The 14,268-nt window shown below is 56.8% G+C and overlaps 1 long non-coding RNA gene across 1 annotated transcript; it reads left to right on the top strand.

Annotated features, from left to right (window-relative positions):
- The first annotated feature begins 3,350 nt into the window (after positions 1-3,350).
- Positions 3,351-5,885, top strand: LOC114897087. The gene is made up of 3 exons (XR_003793997.1): positions 3,351-3,921; positions 4,019-4,192; positions 5,307-5,885. It is a non-coding gene; the product is annotated as an uncharacterized LOC114897087 (long non-coding RNA).
- Positions 5,886-14,268: the final 8,383 nt, after the last annotated feature.

Here is a 14,268-nt window from a genome sequence, read left to right as displayed (position 1 = left end):
TGTGTGCCGTTCCCCCTGCGCTCTGGCGGGTGCATAATGAAGAAGGGATTTACCCCATATGTGATGACCCCTTCACCCTGAAGTCGCCCACAGGTGCCTTCTCTGGAGCCCGGTGCTGTGCAGCGGGACCCGCAGCCCTTTCATGAGCTGCTTTGCGCTCTCTCCCCACCCCTCCCCACCCATCACTCCCCGTTTATGTTTAAGGAACGGAAGTTGTATTTTCTAAATGGACTCAGACTTTGAAAGGTTCAAGTCCTGAATTCTCTGCTCGTGGGACTCCGGCCTTGGCCACCTGGTCTCCTCCAGCCGGGGACCTGGCTTTGCACGCACGGACCCCAGGCCAGGGTGGAGCGGAGCTGGGAAGATCGGGACACGAGCCTCTGGTCCTTTGCTGCGCATCCCCCAGGCCAGGAGCTGGCTGAGGGCAGAGGCAGAGTGGGGGAGGGGCGGAGGGCTCGAAGACCCCTCCCCTCCCCCACCCCAGTGCCTCTGCCCTCAGCGACCTCACCCATTTTGTCCATTCCTTTGGGCTGAGGCACTTCTCCCAAATCTCTAGTAGCGCTGCAAATATTTATGATCTGGGCAACCCACAACACGTTACGGTGGGTTCACTTTTTAGCTGGGAGACCATCTCGGGCAGTGGGACCCAAAAGGGTAAGTTTAGATGCAAGGAGAGGAGCCCCTATTGGGAAAGAGAGTGCGGCGGAGGGGAGGAGATGTCGGAGATTGAAAGTAAAGCTCCTGGGGCTGGGGGGTGGGGGGTTGGGACTGGCCTGGGGAGCAGAGTGGGGCTGGGGCGTCCACCATGATTCCCCCAAGAAGAAGCTGGCCGCGAACGGTTTTGCGGCTTAGGCCGGGTGACACTTCCAGTCTGGAGATGGCGGGGCTGGAGATCCGGAGAGAGACCCCGACTGGATATTCAGATCCAGGGGTTGTCCGCACAGGGGTGGGATTTAAAATCCTGAGCTGGCCCTTGACGGTCGTCGAGGAGGCCGGGGATGCGGGTGGGGAGGGGCTTTGGCCGGGCTTCACAGATGGGGGGCCTGCCGTTGAGAGAGACGGAGGGCCTTGAGAGTCGACCGGGAGACACGCTGGAGTGAGCTCGAGGCAGCTTTTGTCCCTTTGGGATGATGGCTTTTTCCCAGAGTCAAGGGCTTAAGGAAAGGAGCAAAGCACAGAGCACCTATAGTGCTGCCTTCCAGACTGGTGGACCCAGAGGGGAAGGCTCGGGTTCCTGAGCAACTGGGGAGCCCAGGGCTCATCCTTTTCACAGGTCCAGACGGGAGGGGCACACGCCCATGGCAGAGACCAAGGCTGGCCATGTTCTGGTGGCTCAGGTCCCAGCAGGCACTGGGGCAGCCTCTCGCAATGGGGTACCAAGGATGCTGGAACTGGGTCTTGCCTTATCGGTCCAAGGGAGCACACGTCCTTCAGAAGATCAGCTGCCAACAAGTGCAGTGCCAGCAGGCTGGGCATCTTGGGGCTCTGGGCACCCCAGAGAGAGAGACTTTGTGTCCTTTCTGCTGATGGGGCCAAGTGGGCCAAGGCCTGCCTCAGTTATCTTTGACAAGAGAAGGTGTCAACCGGGTACAAGTGACTGCCCCAGTTGGTAGCTAAATTCAAAGCATCGCATCACCACCAAGAGTGCATCAGTCAGCCTTTTTCATATTCTTTTCCATTTTTCTTTTCTTCTTTTTTTTTTTTTTTTGCGGTACGCAGGCCTCTCACTGTTGTGGCCTCTTCCGTTGCGGAGCACAGGCTCCGGACGCCCAGGCTCAGCGGCCATGGCTCATGGGTCCAGCCGCTCCGCGGCACGTGGGATCTTCCCGGACCGGGGCACGAACCCGTGTCCCCTGCATCGGCAGGCAGACTCCCAACCACTGCGCCACCAGGGAAGCCCCCCTTGTGTTTTATCACAGGATATTGAATATAGTTCCCTGTAATATACAGTAGGACCTTGCTGTTTATCCGTCCTATATAGTTTGCATCTGCTAATCCCAAACTCCCAGTACATCCCTCCCCCACCCTTCTCCCCCTTGGCAACCACAGGTCTGTTCTCTATGTCTGTGAGTCTATTTCTGTTTCGCAGGTAAGTTTACTTGTGTCATATTTTAGATTCCACATATAAGTGATACCATATGATGGTATTTATCGTTCTCTTTCTGACTTGCTTCTCTTAGTATGATAATCTCTAGATCCATCCATGTTGCTGCAAATGGCATCATTCCGTTCTTTTTTTTATGGCTGAGTAGTATTCCATTGTATATATGTACCACATCTCATTTTTTATCCATTCATGTGTCGGTGAACATTTAGGTTGTTTCCATATCTTGGCTATTGTGAATAGTGCTGCTGTGAACATAGGGGTGCATGTATCTTTTTTATTTATAATTTTGTCCGGATATATAGGTCTGGGAGGATTCTAATATCAGTTCTGTCACTCACCCAAGGTGGGACTTTGCAATTTATTCAATTTCCTTATCTGTCAAATGGGCATGAAAATCCCCAGGTCGCCCGCCTTACAGGGCTGTAAAGCGAATTAGATGGGCTCATCGATAAGAAACTAATCTGAAAATTAAAAAGAGCTTCAGCTTCCAGCTTTCCACGACTCCTCCGCCTGAGTTCACCCTGAAATCTCTGAAGGCTGCAACATCATGGCCCAAACGGGGGCTGTTCTGTTGCCTTCCTGGGCTCCTCCGAAAGGTCAAATGACACTGCAGCTGGGAATTGGGAAGAACCAGCCTTAGCTCAGCCCTGAGCTAAGAGCAGATGACAAGATGGGAAAACTGGCTCTAAAAGCAGGTAAGTTCCTCCACGTGCCGCCTCCCGCTCAAGGGTCGTTTGACTTTCCATCAACAGCGGCTAATGATGCGGGGAGATACGACCCTGGGCCGGGGGGTCGGGGTCCATTTCTGCCCCTTCCCGTGCTGCGGAGCCTCATGGCGGGCTGAGGGCCTCCGGAGTCTCTGGGAAGCCGCCCACCTGTAAAGGGCCGAGAAGATTCTTCGGCAGGAAGTGGATGCAGTCCCAGAGGGTGGGGTTTTTCCCTCACTGACCATCCGGGGAGGCGCCTATCTTTCCTGGGAGCATGGGAGGTGCCCACAGCTGCTTGGGCTGGGTGCTTCTGGAGAGGTGGAGGCCCCGGTTTCTGAGTCGAGGCCAACCCCATCAGCCAGAGTTCATTCACTTCCGTAGGCGCTCCTCTGACAAAAGGTTTATGGAGCCCAGCGCTCCACACTGGACAGCATCGGCCCAGAGGGTCGGGCGTCCAGTCTGATTCACAAGCTCCCTTGTCTGTTAGTCTGCAGTTCTGGCCCTGGCGGGGGTCCACACGCAGCTGTGCTGTCACCCGGGAGCCTAGGCGGTCAAGGGCTGCGTTTCCAGTCTTCCACACACCCATCTTGCATGGGGCCCGTGGGACTCTGTGTTTCTGAAGGCTCCCCTTGTTCTCTTTGTTCTGGAAGCCAGTCCCTTCCTCAACGGCTGTCCACCTTACTGGTACGACTTGGATTTGCTGGTGTCCATGCCTCCTCCACTTGTGGTTCAATGGTAATCCCAGCTATTCTCAGACAAACATGGTAATCCCAAGCTCCTTGTCAGTGGTTGGTGTAGAGTAAGCATGTGACACAATTCTGGTCAATAGGGTGCGAGAGGAAATGAGCTGGGGGAGGAGCTTCCAGGAGAGGTTTCCCACTGACTAAAGAGACGCGTTAGAAGAAGTGCCTTCTCTCTCCCTCCGTGGTGTCTGTGTGCGATGCCTGGAACATTGGCAGCTATGTTGAAACCATGAGGGGAGCTAGCCTGAGGACAAAGCTCACACACTGAGGAACCGAGTTGGAACACAGAAAGTACCTGGGTCGATGTCACTGAATTGCTGAATTGATCAACCTGGTGCTGCCCTTCCTCAAGACTTCTTGCTCTGTAAAATTTTCTTCAGTGCCTTTTCTGGTTGGTTTTTTCTGTTCCTTGCAGCGGAAGCATCCTCACTGATGGGGTCCCTGTCTCCATGTGCTTACAGCCTCTTTTGACTTCTTTGTGAGCCGGAATCAAGAGATTGGAATCAAGTGATCTCATACTCTGAAAAAACTGAGCTGAAGCTGCCGAAGTGTCCAGGCTGCATTGCTGGATTTTCCCAAAGCTGTGTGCTTTGGTGACGGGGGTACTGAGCCGAAAGGCCTTCCCCAGCGGTGAGGTGAGCCCGTGTCCTCGGCACCCCTGACCCCCAGGGCATGAGGGCTGGAGGTCGTCATGCTCATCTCTTGCGTGGGTGGGGGTCAACCCTCCACTGCTGGCTCACACCGTGCCCCTCCCCGTCCAGGGCATCCACCCTCCAGGGACCTGCAGCTGTTGCCCACCCTCCTGAGGGATGAGGGTCCTTGGGCTCTGCTGCCCCAGAGGAGTCTGTCCCGCCCCTGCCTTTCAGTCCGTGGCTGCTTTCACCCGAGGACACTTTCAGCCTGGGAAGAGCAGGGCTTCCGGGAGCAGCAGGGTCAGGGCCTCAGGAACGTCTGGGCAGGAGCCCCCGGAACTAAGCCAGATGTGGAGGGGCCTGGGGTGCGGAGGGCAGCCCATTTGTCAGGGCTGAGATTCTGGGTCGGGGCCAGGCTGACAACAAAGGTGACCCCCGGTTCTGGGAGCTCCTGGGGGTGCGGGGGGGAAAGCCGTGTCCTTTTCATCTGAGCTGCCCTGTGCTGGAAAGTTCGGTAAGTGCTCAGGGGACGTGTGTCCAGTAGATGCAATCTTTCATTCATTCATTCAACAGAGACATTGTGCCATTTTGTGCTAAGCAAAGAGATACAGTGCTGAGTAGGACAAGCAAGGTCCCTGTCCTCTGGGTCCTACGACCAAGTTGGGCGGGGGGGGGGGGGCGGCGGACGTAAACCAGGAATCGAATAACTGATTAAGCCGCCAGCTAACTAGCTAATAAGGAACGACTATTTGTAGTTAGTAATATGTGTGACAAAGCATGACAGCCTGTGTATAGCGTGGGAAGGGAATACTGGAGAAGGTGGATGGGGGTCTAGGAAGGGCCTCACCAGGGCAGAGCCGGGAGGATGAGAGGAGGCCAGCCATCAAAGCTCCGCAGGAGGGGTCTTGGGGGAAGAGGCGCCAGATCAAGGACCCCGGGGTGAGGGGAGGGGACCAGACAAGTTCAAGGCCAGGTGTCTGGGAACTTCTGGGGACCCCGGTGGAGTTGAGGCTGAAGAGGATGTTGTGGGCCATGGTCAGGGGGTCTGGAGAGACAGCTGAATGGTTCTGAGTTCCAGAATGTGTGTGTGGAGCATCTGTATCCTTCTCTGCCTAAGGTTATCATTAGTTCCAGAGACCTGACCGGAAGTGCGTCCACATTCAGGGACAAAACGGCACCGATGCAGAAGAGGAGACTTGCGTCCACACTCATGTGGACGTGACCTGTGATGTGCAGGGCTGCGGCTCTTCCTGCTTCGCCCTTCTGCCCGCCCCCACCCAGCCCTCACCTCAGTCTGTCGGCCAGAGCTTACGTGGTTTTGCCCTGGAGGCCCTGCCGCCCACCTCACCCCCAGTGCCCCTTCCACACAGCACTCCTGGTGTGGGGAGATGGTGGACTCCGGCCAGGGATGACACCCAGCCCCTCTGTGGGAAACCGGGCCGAGAAAGCTTGGCCCTGGGACGTTCCTGTCCCCGTGCTCCCTCCCTCCCAGGCCCCCCACCTGCCAAGCGCATCTGTGTCTGCCCAGGCCTGGGTTCCCAGACCTTGTGCATCTGGCCTGGCTCTCTTTCTCCAAATGACCCCTGGCCCAGGTACCCTGCTTGCCTCTGCTGCTGGCTGTACCCTTCCCTCCCGAGGATGGGCAAAGATGGCATTCGGAGGCTTTGGTTTGGCACCTCTTAAGGAAAAGAGTTAATAAAGAAATGAAAAGAGGCCCGGAGGTGAAGGTAGGCCTGGCTGGAATCTCAGCGTTCAGACCCGTGGGACGTGGAGCCTGCCCTGAGCGATACCTCTCAGCACAGACTGGTGTCATGAGCCCTTGGTGAACTGTGATACTGTTTTCATGTTGTGGGGTCGCTCCTTGTCTACCCACTTCTCTGAGTCCCTGCCCCCTCCCTTGGGATAGCCCCCTCTTCTCCCCTCCCCTGCACTGAGGATCTCCTTGCCCCTCCCTGCTGCCTCTCAGCATGGGCCTCGGCCCGGCGCTGGGCCAGCCCTGACAGCTATGCCTCCTACTTTGGCTCGGGACTCCCTCCTCGTCCTGGCCAGCTCTGCAGACCCTCCTGGAGTGTGAAGAGGCATGCGTGCCATCACCTGGGTGACCCGCTGTCACAGTCTCCCAAGTCCAGGGAGCAGTGTGCAGCCGAAGGCTGAGCCTCCGCTGGTCCAGGTGGTGGCAGGCTTGCTGTCCTCTGTGTGGCCTCCCTGGCCAGCCAGTGACCAGCCTCCGTCGCCAGCTCCTTCTCTCGAGCCTGCAGAGGCAGTGAAGGAGTTCACAGTGGCAGCTTTTGGGTGTGAGGCTCCAATGAGTTGTGCTCAGATGCCCGTGGAAGGCTCCCTATATGCCAGGGTGTGACATTGCACGTTAGTGGCTATTAAGACCACAGGAGAGGACTTCCCTGGTGGCGCAGTGGTTGAGAATCCGCCTGCCAGTGCAGGGGACACGGGTTCGAGCCCTGGTCTGGGAAGATCCCACATGCCGCGGAGCAACTAAGCCTGTGCGCCACAACTACTGAGCCTGCGCTCTAGAGCCTGGGAGCCACAGCTACTGAGCCCGCGTGCCTAGAGCCCGTGCTCCACGACAAGAGAAGCCACTGCAAGGAGAAGCCCGTGCACTGCAGTGAAGACCAAACACCCCCTAAAATAAATAAATTAAAAAAAAGAAAGCCCACGGGAGTGAGAGTGCACTGTGTGGAGTGTGGCGTGGGGCCCCTGCACCCACATTCAGGCCGACAGAAAAGAAAGACACATGCCCACCTGCCCACCTCCTCCTAAGACACCGCACGTATCGAAGGCCACCATCAAAGACTCCCAATAACGGAGTGAAAACTGCCCCTTCCCAGGGGCCTCCAAGGCCCCGTGATCCCACACCCCTCAGCCCCCACCTGGAGCACACGACCTTCACGCTGTCCTTGACCTGGGGGAGCACGTCCCCGTCGGGGGCCTTGCACTTGCTTCTGTCTCCACTCTGAGCGCCTTCCCAGGCAGCCAGGCGGCTCCTCCCTCATGTCTCAGCATCTCTGGCTTTGTCTGTCTTCTGAGAGAGGCCGTTCCTGACTACATTATTGAAAATACCACCTCCGTGTTAACTCTCTGCCCCCTTGTCCCATTCCCCGCCGTATTACCTGAAGTCGCATTAGCTAACCGCGTGTTTGTTCGTTTGCCACCTGTCTCCCCCACGCAGACGTGACCCCTGTGAGGGCAGGCCCTGCTGTATCTTCGGTGTTTGGGGGCGTAGTGGAGCCTCAGGACACTGTGGAGGGCACGAGTGAAGGGATGGGTGGATGGGAGAATGGGCCAGTGGGAGCCTCTGTGTGTATGCCCAGGCTGGACCAGCTTTCCCAAGAAAGGGAGTGTCACACCACAAAATACATTTCAGATGGATCAAGCCTGTGAAAGGGAAAAACAAAGCTATAAAATCACTGGATGAAAAGAGAAGAGAATATTTTCAAGGTCTTGGAAGATCCTCAGAAGCAAAACAAAATCCAGAAGCTAGAAAAGCAAAGCCTGACAGATTTGACGCCATAAAAATAAAAAGCTGACGCGTGGCAAAATTACACGAGGAACAAAGTTAAAGGACATTTGACTGTGAGAAAATATTTAAAACATGTACAACGGACAACCGATTAATAGTGTGACATCTAAAGAGATTCCGTGAGCCCGTAAGTAAGACACATACAGCCCAGTAGAGAAAACTGGGCAAAGGAGAGAAAGGGGTAACTCAGAGACTAAGAAACACTCCTGGCCGGTGAACAGTTGACTAGGTCCCTAACCTCAGCAGTCACGGGAAAAACCCACGGTGGGGGTGGGGGCAGAGCTGAAAGGAGGGTCAGGGATGCACCTGTGCCACAGACACGGGACGGGCGTAGTGCCTCGTTCAGCGGGAAGCTGAGCTGGGCAGGCTTAGCCACATGTAGAATGCACGCACTTTGTGACCCAAAAGTCCCACTTTTAGGAACATATCCTTGCCAAACGCCGAAGGTGTCGCATGCCTCATGGTCTGTACTAGGGCAAGAAGAAAGCAGAGCCACCTGTGTGTCCCGCGGCAGGAAGGTGGCTGCATGACAAAGAACTATAACAGCCAATAACACGACTCTGCTCTGGCCCTGAGAAAAGTTCTCAGCTTAGTAAGTGAAAATAAAAGCAAGATGCAGAACTACAGCATTGGCAGGACCCCCTTTGCATCTTTGTTCCCCCTTCGCAGCGTTTGCTGCACGTGCATTCACACAGATGTACACACACACCTGTGCAGAGAGCCGTCAACAGCAGGCAGCTCTGGGGGAGGTGGGTTGAGGACTGACTTTTCATCTTTCCTGTTTGTTTCTTTATCATAGAATTTTAGCAACTAAAATATACCACTATTGTAATTTTCCAGTAAGGAAAGAATAACTCATTGAGGAAGGATGCGGCTGGGGTGTGTGATGCTGGTAGGTCAAGATGGGAGGCCCGAGGATCGTGGGCCGGCTGGAGCTCTTGGGTGACTGCAGGGCACCTTCAGGCAGGTTTGCTGTCTGTGGAAATCAAGCAGCAGACGCCGCAGAGGCCTCCCTGGAATCCCGGGCCGTGGACTCCCATAGCCCCACTTTTCTTTTGTCTGGAGAGAGATGAAATCCAGATCTCCAGGGTGGGAGTCACAGAGGCAGAGCTGACCCCAGCAAAGAAGCAGGTACCCCTCTCCCGGCATAATCGGGGGCAGGGGTACCCTAGCAACAAGACGTGGCAGGACGCCAGCTCCGGTGTCACCCTTTCAGCTCAGCGATCGTGGGGTGGGGGGGTGTTCAGCAGCCCCTGTGCAGTCTGCTCCTCCCTCCGATGATTTCGGGTTCCCCTTCCTAGGAGGCCCAGAACCCCCTCTTCTCATAGATGCATCCACAGTACCTGGTCCATACCCAGGGTGGCCGGAAGCTCAGTTCTGGACGCGCCGATGTAGAGACGGGTACCAGACCGTGGGGCAGATGTCCAGCTCACAGGGGGATGTGTGTGTCTATGTTCAGGGGAGAAGCCCAGCTGGAAGCAGACCTTGGATGGGACTAGAGTCATGAGCTGGTGAAGACAGCCGGGGTGGGTAGGCGGTGTAGAGCAGCGCAGTGGGCCCGGATGGAGCCCTGAGCCTCCTACATCTACGAGACTGGTAATACTAAGGATCGTAGTAATCACTGCTGTGTTGAGCCCAAAGGGCCGGGCCCCAGGGGGGGCAGGGGCTCACCCAAGGCTGTCCAGATAGCACCTAGGGCTGCCTGGTTGCAAAGCCTGCCATCTGGCCCCTGGTCACTCTACTCTGTGTTTCTGTGTCAGACCTGATATCTCATCTTTGTTTTACTGCCCTTCCCCGCAACAGCTAGTGTGACTGAAGACAGCTAAGCGGTTTTGTCTTTATTTCTGCCCCTGACCTTGGTCCTTGAGCTCAGGGAACTGATCAGCTGGCGATTCGAAAGGTTGGGAAGAACTGGAAACGACTGCCAGAGGCCAGGGCGACCTAGCGGGGGCGCTGGGCAGGCGCGCTGGTGGCCGAGGCCCTCGCTTGGTGCTGGCCGGGCACCGGGGCCGGGATGGTCGTGCCCGCTCGCACCACTAAGGAGGACGAGGATACAGGGGAAGGAGGCCACGCCCGGGGCCAGCGGGAGCTCAGTGGCCGCTGCGCACAGACCGCCCTCTTCCCTCATTTACCCTCCCAGCCCCACAAGGTGGGCTTGTGGCTGTCCTGCATCTGCGGAGGCGTTACGGACACGGGCCACCAGGAGTTGGGCCGGGCCTGTCTGATGTCCCCTTTCAACCTTCTGACCACCAGATACGCAGAGGCTCCCGTATTTGCTAAGCATCAACACACATCTTCTTTCTACACATTTTCTCTGAGGCCTCACAACGACCCTGTGAGTTGGGTATTATGGGCCCCGTTTCACACCAGGAGACAGAGGCCCAGGAAGGTCAAAGAAGGGCACCCAGCCAGCAGGACGCAGCGCTCGCATTCCGACCCCAGTGGCCACCCAGGGTCTTGACACAGCCCAGCCAGCCCGCCTGGGGAAGAGCCCAAGGACCGGTCACTGCCAGGCTGGTCTCTCCTCAAGACGGCACCCACCCTCCTTCCTTGTCTTGCCATGTTTGATGGACTCTACGATGACCCTTTCTACATTTTGGCATCTTCGCAATCTGGGGGCGTTTTACAGTCCTTGTCAGACCAGGCTGCTGTTGTGACTCTGTTGTATTTTCCCGGCACCCACGTCAAAATTTGCAGGATGGGCGTCAGTGGCTCAAGCGAAAATGCTGGAGCCAGTAGCACAGCATTCTTAAGAAAAGATGCTGAGCCGCTGTGCTTTGGACGGTGCAGAGGGCAGAACCAGGTGGAAAACCCCAACTCCGACAGCTCTTAGGTCCTAAGAGATTCTCAGGGGTTGGACTCCGAATACCAAGGGATTCTGGGTCTGCTTGACCTGGGGAGCCCCCATTTACATCTTATGGGGGGCTGTGCATGCTCATGCCCCGCCCCCGTCCTCCTGCCGGCTGGTGGTCCTGGGAGACTCACGCCAGAAGCCACATGGCCAATGTACAGCATCCCTCCCAGGGGCTCCTGTCTCATCCCGAAAGAGGGCAGGAAAGAGCACGTGGGTGCTCACAGGTGGCAAAGAGGGGGAGTCAGAAGGTCGGTCTGATAGTCTGTAGGGCTGACAATCGTCACCACCTGACTCTGAGCCAAAGCGGAGAGGAGGGTGAAGCCTGGGAGCCGGAGGGTGAAGCCTGGGAGCCGGATCCTGCACCCTCTGCCGAATGGGTACCCACAGCCCTTCATGGGTGTGGCTCATGGCTCTGTTGCTAGGGCCCCATCCTGAGCCCAGCCCAGGGCAGGCATCTAACTGGTGTTCGCTGACTGCATGGCAGTTGCACATGGCTTTGGAGTCTCTACGACATGGGTTCAAATTATGCATCAGTCACTGCTCTGAGCCTCAGTTTTCTCATCTGTAAAATGGGGATATGATGTCTTCATGGTAGTTATTGGGAAGGTGAATTAAATGACGTCCATAAAGTACTGGGCTTCGTGGCCAGCAGGGATAGGTGGGAATACATCTGAGGAGGCCAGTTATCATGATTTATCACGGCACAAGCGTGGGATGAAGAAGTGGGCCAAGTGTGAACTTTAAGTCCTGTCGTGGAAGGAAATTTCCAGAAGCTCCACGCAGCACTTGTGCTAACCTCCCACTGGCCAATCGCACGGCCACACCCAGGTGCCGGGGTGTCTGGGGGAACGTAGTGTATTCTGGGTGGTTCTGTGCCCAGTGAAACCCAGGCTTGTGTTACTGGGAAAGGTGGGAGAATGGACATGGGGGGTGGTCCCCACACGCAGCCTCAGCCACGGGGCCTCATGTCCTCACCTCACCTGTGTCTTGCGAGGCATGAAATACCGGCTTCATGGCTTGGAGAAGACACTGCAGCCCAGAGAGTCTCCATGCATGCGCGCAAAGCCTCAGCCCGGGAGGGGCTGAGCATCCACCACCCTCTCGGATTTGCCCCACACCTGCCCCTGCTTCGAACCTCCCCCCGGGTCTCAGAGAAGTCCAGTTGCCCGAGACTCACCCTTCACCTTCAAGATTTCTTGCCACTGGATGGACCTGGCAGTTTTCCCTCTTATTCAGGGTGGGAGCAGGGAGTGATTTGGCCCCCGAGACAGTGGTTGAGAACACCTAGGGGACACTGACGTCAGTGGAACTCCAGGCCTGTGGGGACGGCATCTCTGGAGCAAGGAGGAGATGGGCTCAGGAAGGGATCCCTCAGGGGTGGAAGAGCTGCTCCAGAGACAGAGAGACCCCCACAGAACAAAACAGCTCGATCTCACGCATCAACAGGTTACTTACTAGCTGCACTGTCCACAGCATCACCCTGATCCTGAACGCGGAAGTGGCTCTGCCTCACAAGCCGCCTTGTGTGTGAAGATGCATCTGGGGTTGATAACGCCGCAGCCTGGGGTATTTTGGTTCCTCCTTATTTAAAGGGAAGATCTTGCTGCCACCCAGCCCCACCTCACCCTCCAGACTGGAAACTATGTGACCCTCACGACGGGGTTTCGGTTAGACACCTCTGGCCGGATTTCTGAGCTGAAAGGAACATAGAGCTTCCCCGGGGCCAAGCACACGCTCTGCACAGCTGGGGATGATGTTTTGTCCCGTCCCTTCAAAACAAAGCTGAAACTGAGCAAAAGGCATTGCTTTCAGATCAAATATTTGTTGGCTCTCGCCTGTGCCCTGTGGGTTAGAAAACATGTTTTTTTGGTTTTAAAAATAGATTTCCCTGGAAAGAACAATGGCAAAATCAAAGAAAAGTGTTTGGTGTGGCGGAAAAAAAACAAACTCCTTTGCCCAAAAAGTCTTGAGGTCTGGCGAGCCCCGAGCGGCTTGCAGCGTCTGTCGCCCTGACTTGGGTCAGAGGACAGGGGCTCGTGGCTTGTCGAGGGCCACGCAGTGGCCGCCTGAGTCCCTCAGAGGCCCCGAGGCAAAGCATCCCAGGGGCAGCGTTGCAGATGGGCGTCTCACAGCTCCTGTCAACCTCAGTTCCTGCCGGGCTGCGGCACTGCCCAAGGCTGCCCTGGGGGGTTCTGGGATCGCTGGGTGATCTTGGATGTGAGGGCTTCTGAGAGTGCACCCCCATGCACGCCAGGCTCTCGCTGCCCTCGTGCTGCCCCGAGGAGGGCCAGCACTTCCATGTGACCCTAGGCTCTGGCCTCAGCTGGGGACACTAGACTTGGAGCCTTGACCCCGGGCAGCTGTCAGTAGCCTGGCTTGAGCGCATGGCCCAGAGCCCAGGGTCTGTCCAGCAAAACAGATGCTCTCTCTTGGGGCTTTTGGATGCAAAACACACAGAGAAGCGTCCAGAGAGCAGAGAGAGGGAGGGTGAGAGTAGGCCGTGTGCAGAGACTGTGGGGCAGCGCCGCTCCTGGGAACAGGGAGTGGAAGGTGCGGAGACTGGAGGCTTAGATGCACAAGAGCTGGGACACAGCAACTGAAGCAGAGCCCCGGGGCAGCCAGACATGTGGCCGAGCTTCCAAGCTGCTGCCAGGCAGTCAGGGATGCTGCTCCATGGACCACAGCCCCCGGGGCCGCTCCCTTGGGTAAGCTGAACCCTGTGCACTGAGCTACCCATTTAGCTGTAACCCTTAAATGTGCTGAAGGGGACATTTTCAGGGGTTGAGAGCAGCAGGCAAATACACAAAGGACAGTTCATTCCTTTCAGAGTTGTGGTCCCTTCCCCACCTCTTCCAGGAAGCCCTCCCTGACCACCTCTCCACCTGCGATTCTCAGCCCTCTCCCTCCTTGGAGCATCCACAGAACTTGTCCCTGAAGGTCCCCACCTCCCACTGCAGCCCAGCTCTCCATCTTCATCTTCCATCTCCCCAGAGGCAGGAGCTGCTCTGGGCTCTGTGAGTTCCTGCCACTCTGAACTTGAGGCCCGGAACGTGGCTGATGTTCAGTACTTAGCGTAGGTGGGCTGGAGGGTTCACTGCACAGCCCACGGGTGGGTCCTGTCTGCAGACAGTGCCACCTGTGCCCCCAAACAGAGAACACCAGCCCTGATGGCCTCTTGGCACAGCGATGAGAACTCTCTGTGGACTTTGCTCTTGGTGGAGCCCGCGGGGCAGCACTTAGCCTTGGCCTGAGGACTGGAGGTGGGCGGCAGAGGCCAGCTAGTGAGAAGGCTGGTACCTAGGAGACGGCCAGATGTACAGGTCAGGCTCCAGGCTGGACCCACTTGGAAAGGTGGTGAACCGTTCTTACCTCTCAGAGCTCAGTTTGTGCTATTAGCTTGGACAAGCTGTAAAAGAAAGGCAAGGCCCTTGGGCTTGCCTTGAACAGGGGAGGGGGGGCTGGAGACCCCAGCTTGGGAGAGGAGACACTGAAAGCCCCCCATCGCAGCCCAGACCCTCCCCTCCGCACGCGCTGCCTGCTCCATGCTCTGGTGACCCCGCCCGCCTCCCCTGGAGGCCCTAAGGCTCCTGAAGGCAGGCAGGGCCCGAGTCCTGTGTTTCAGGGTCCACCAGCAGGCAGCCCCAGGCCCGGCATGGAGGAGATGAGGTTTGCCCTGCAGAGACAGAGATA

Source organism: Monodon monoceros, unplaced genomic scaffold (assembly GCF_005190385.1).
Source record: "Monodon monoceros isolate NGI ecotype Baffin Bay Population unplaced genomic scaffold, NGI_Narwhal_1 Super_Scaffold_16, whole genome shotgun sequence".
NCBI lineage: Eukaryota > Metazoa > Chordata > Mammalia > Artiodactyla > Monodontidae > Monodon > Monodon monoceros.
Note: the sequence above shows the minus strand (reverse complement) of the source record. Positions and strands in the feature narration are given on the sequence as shown.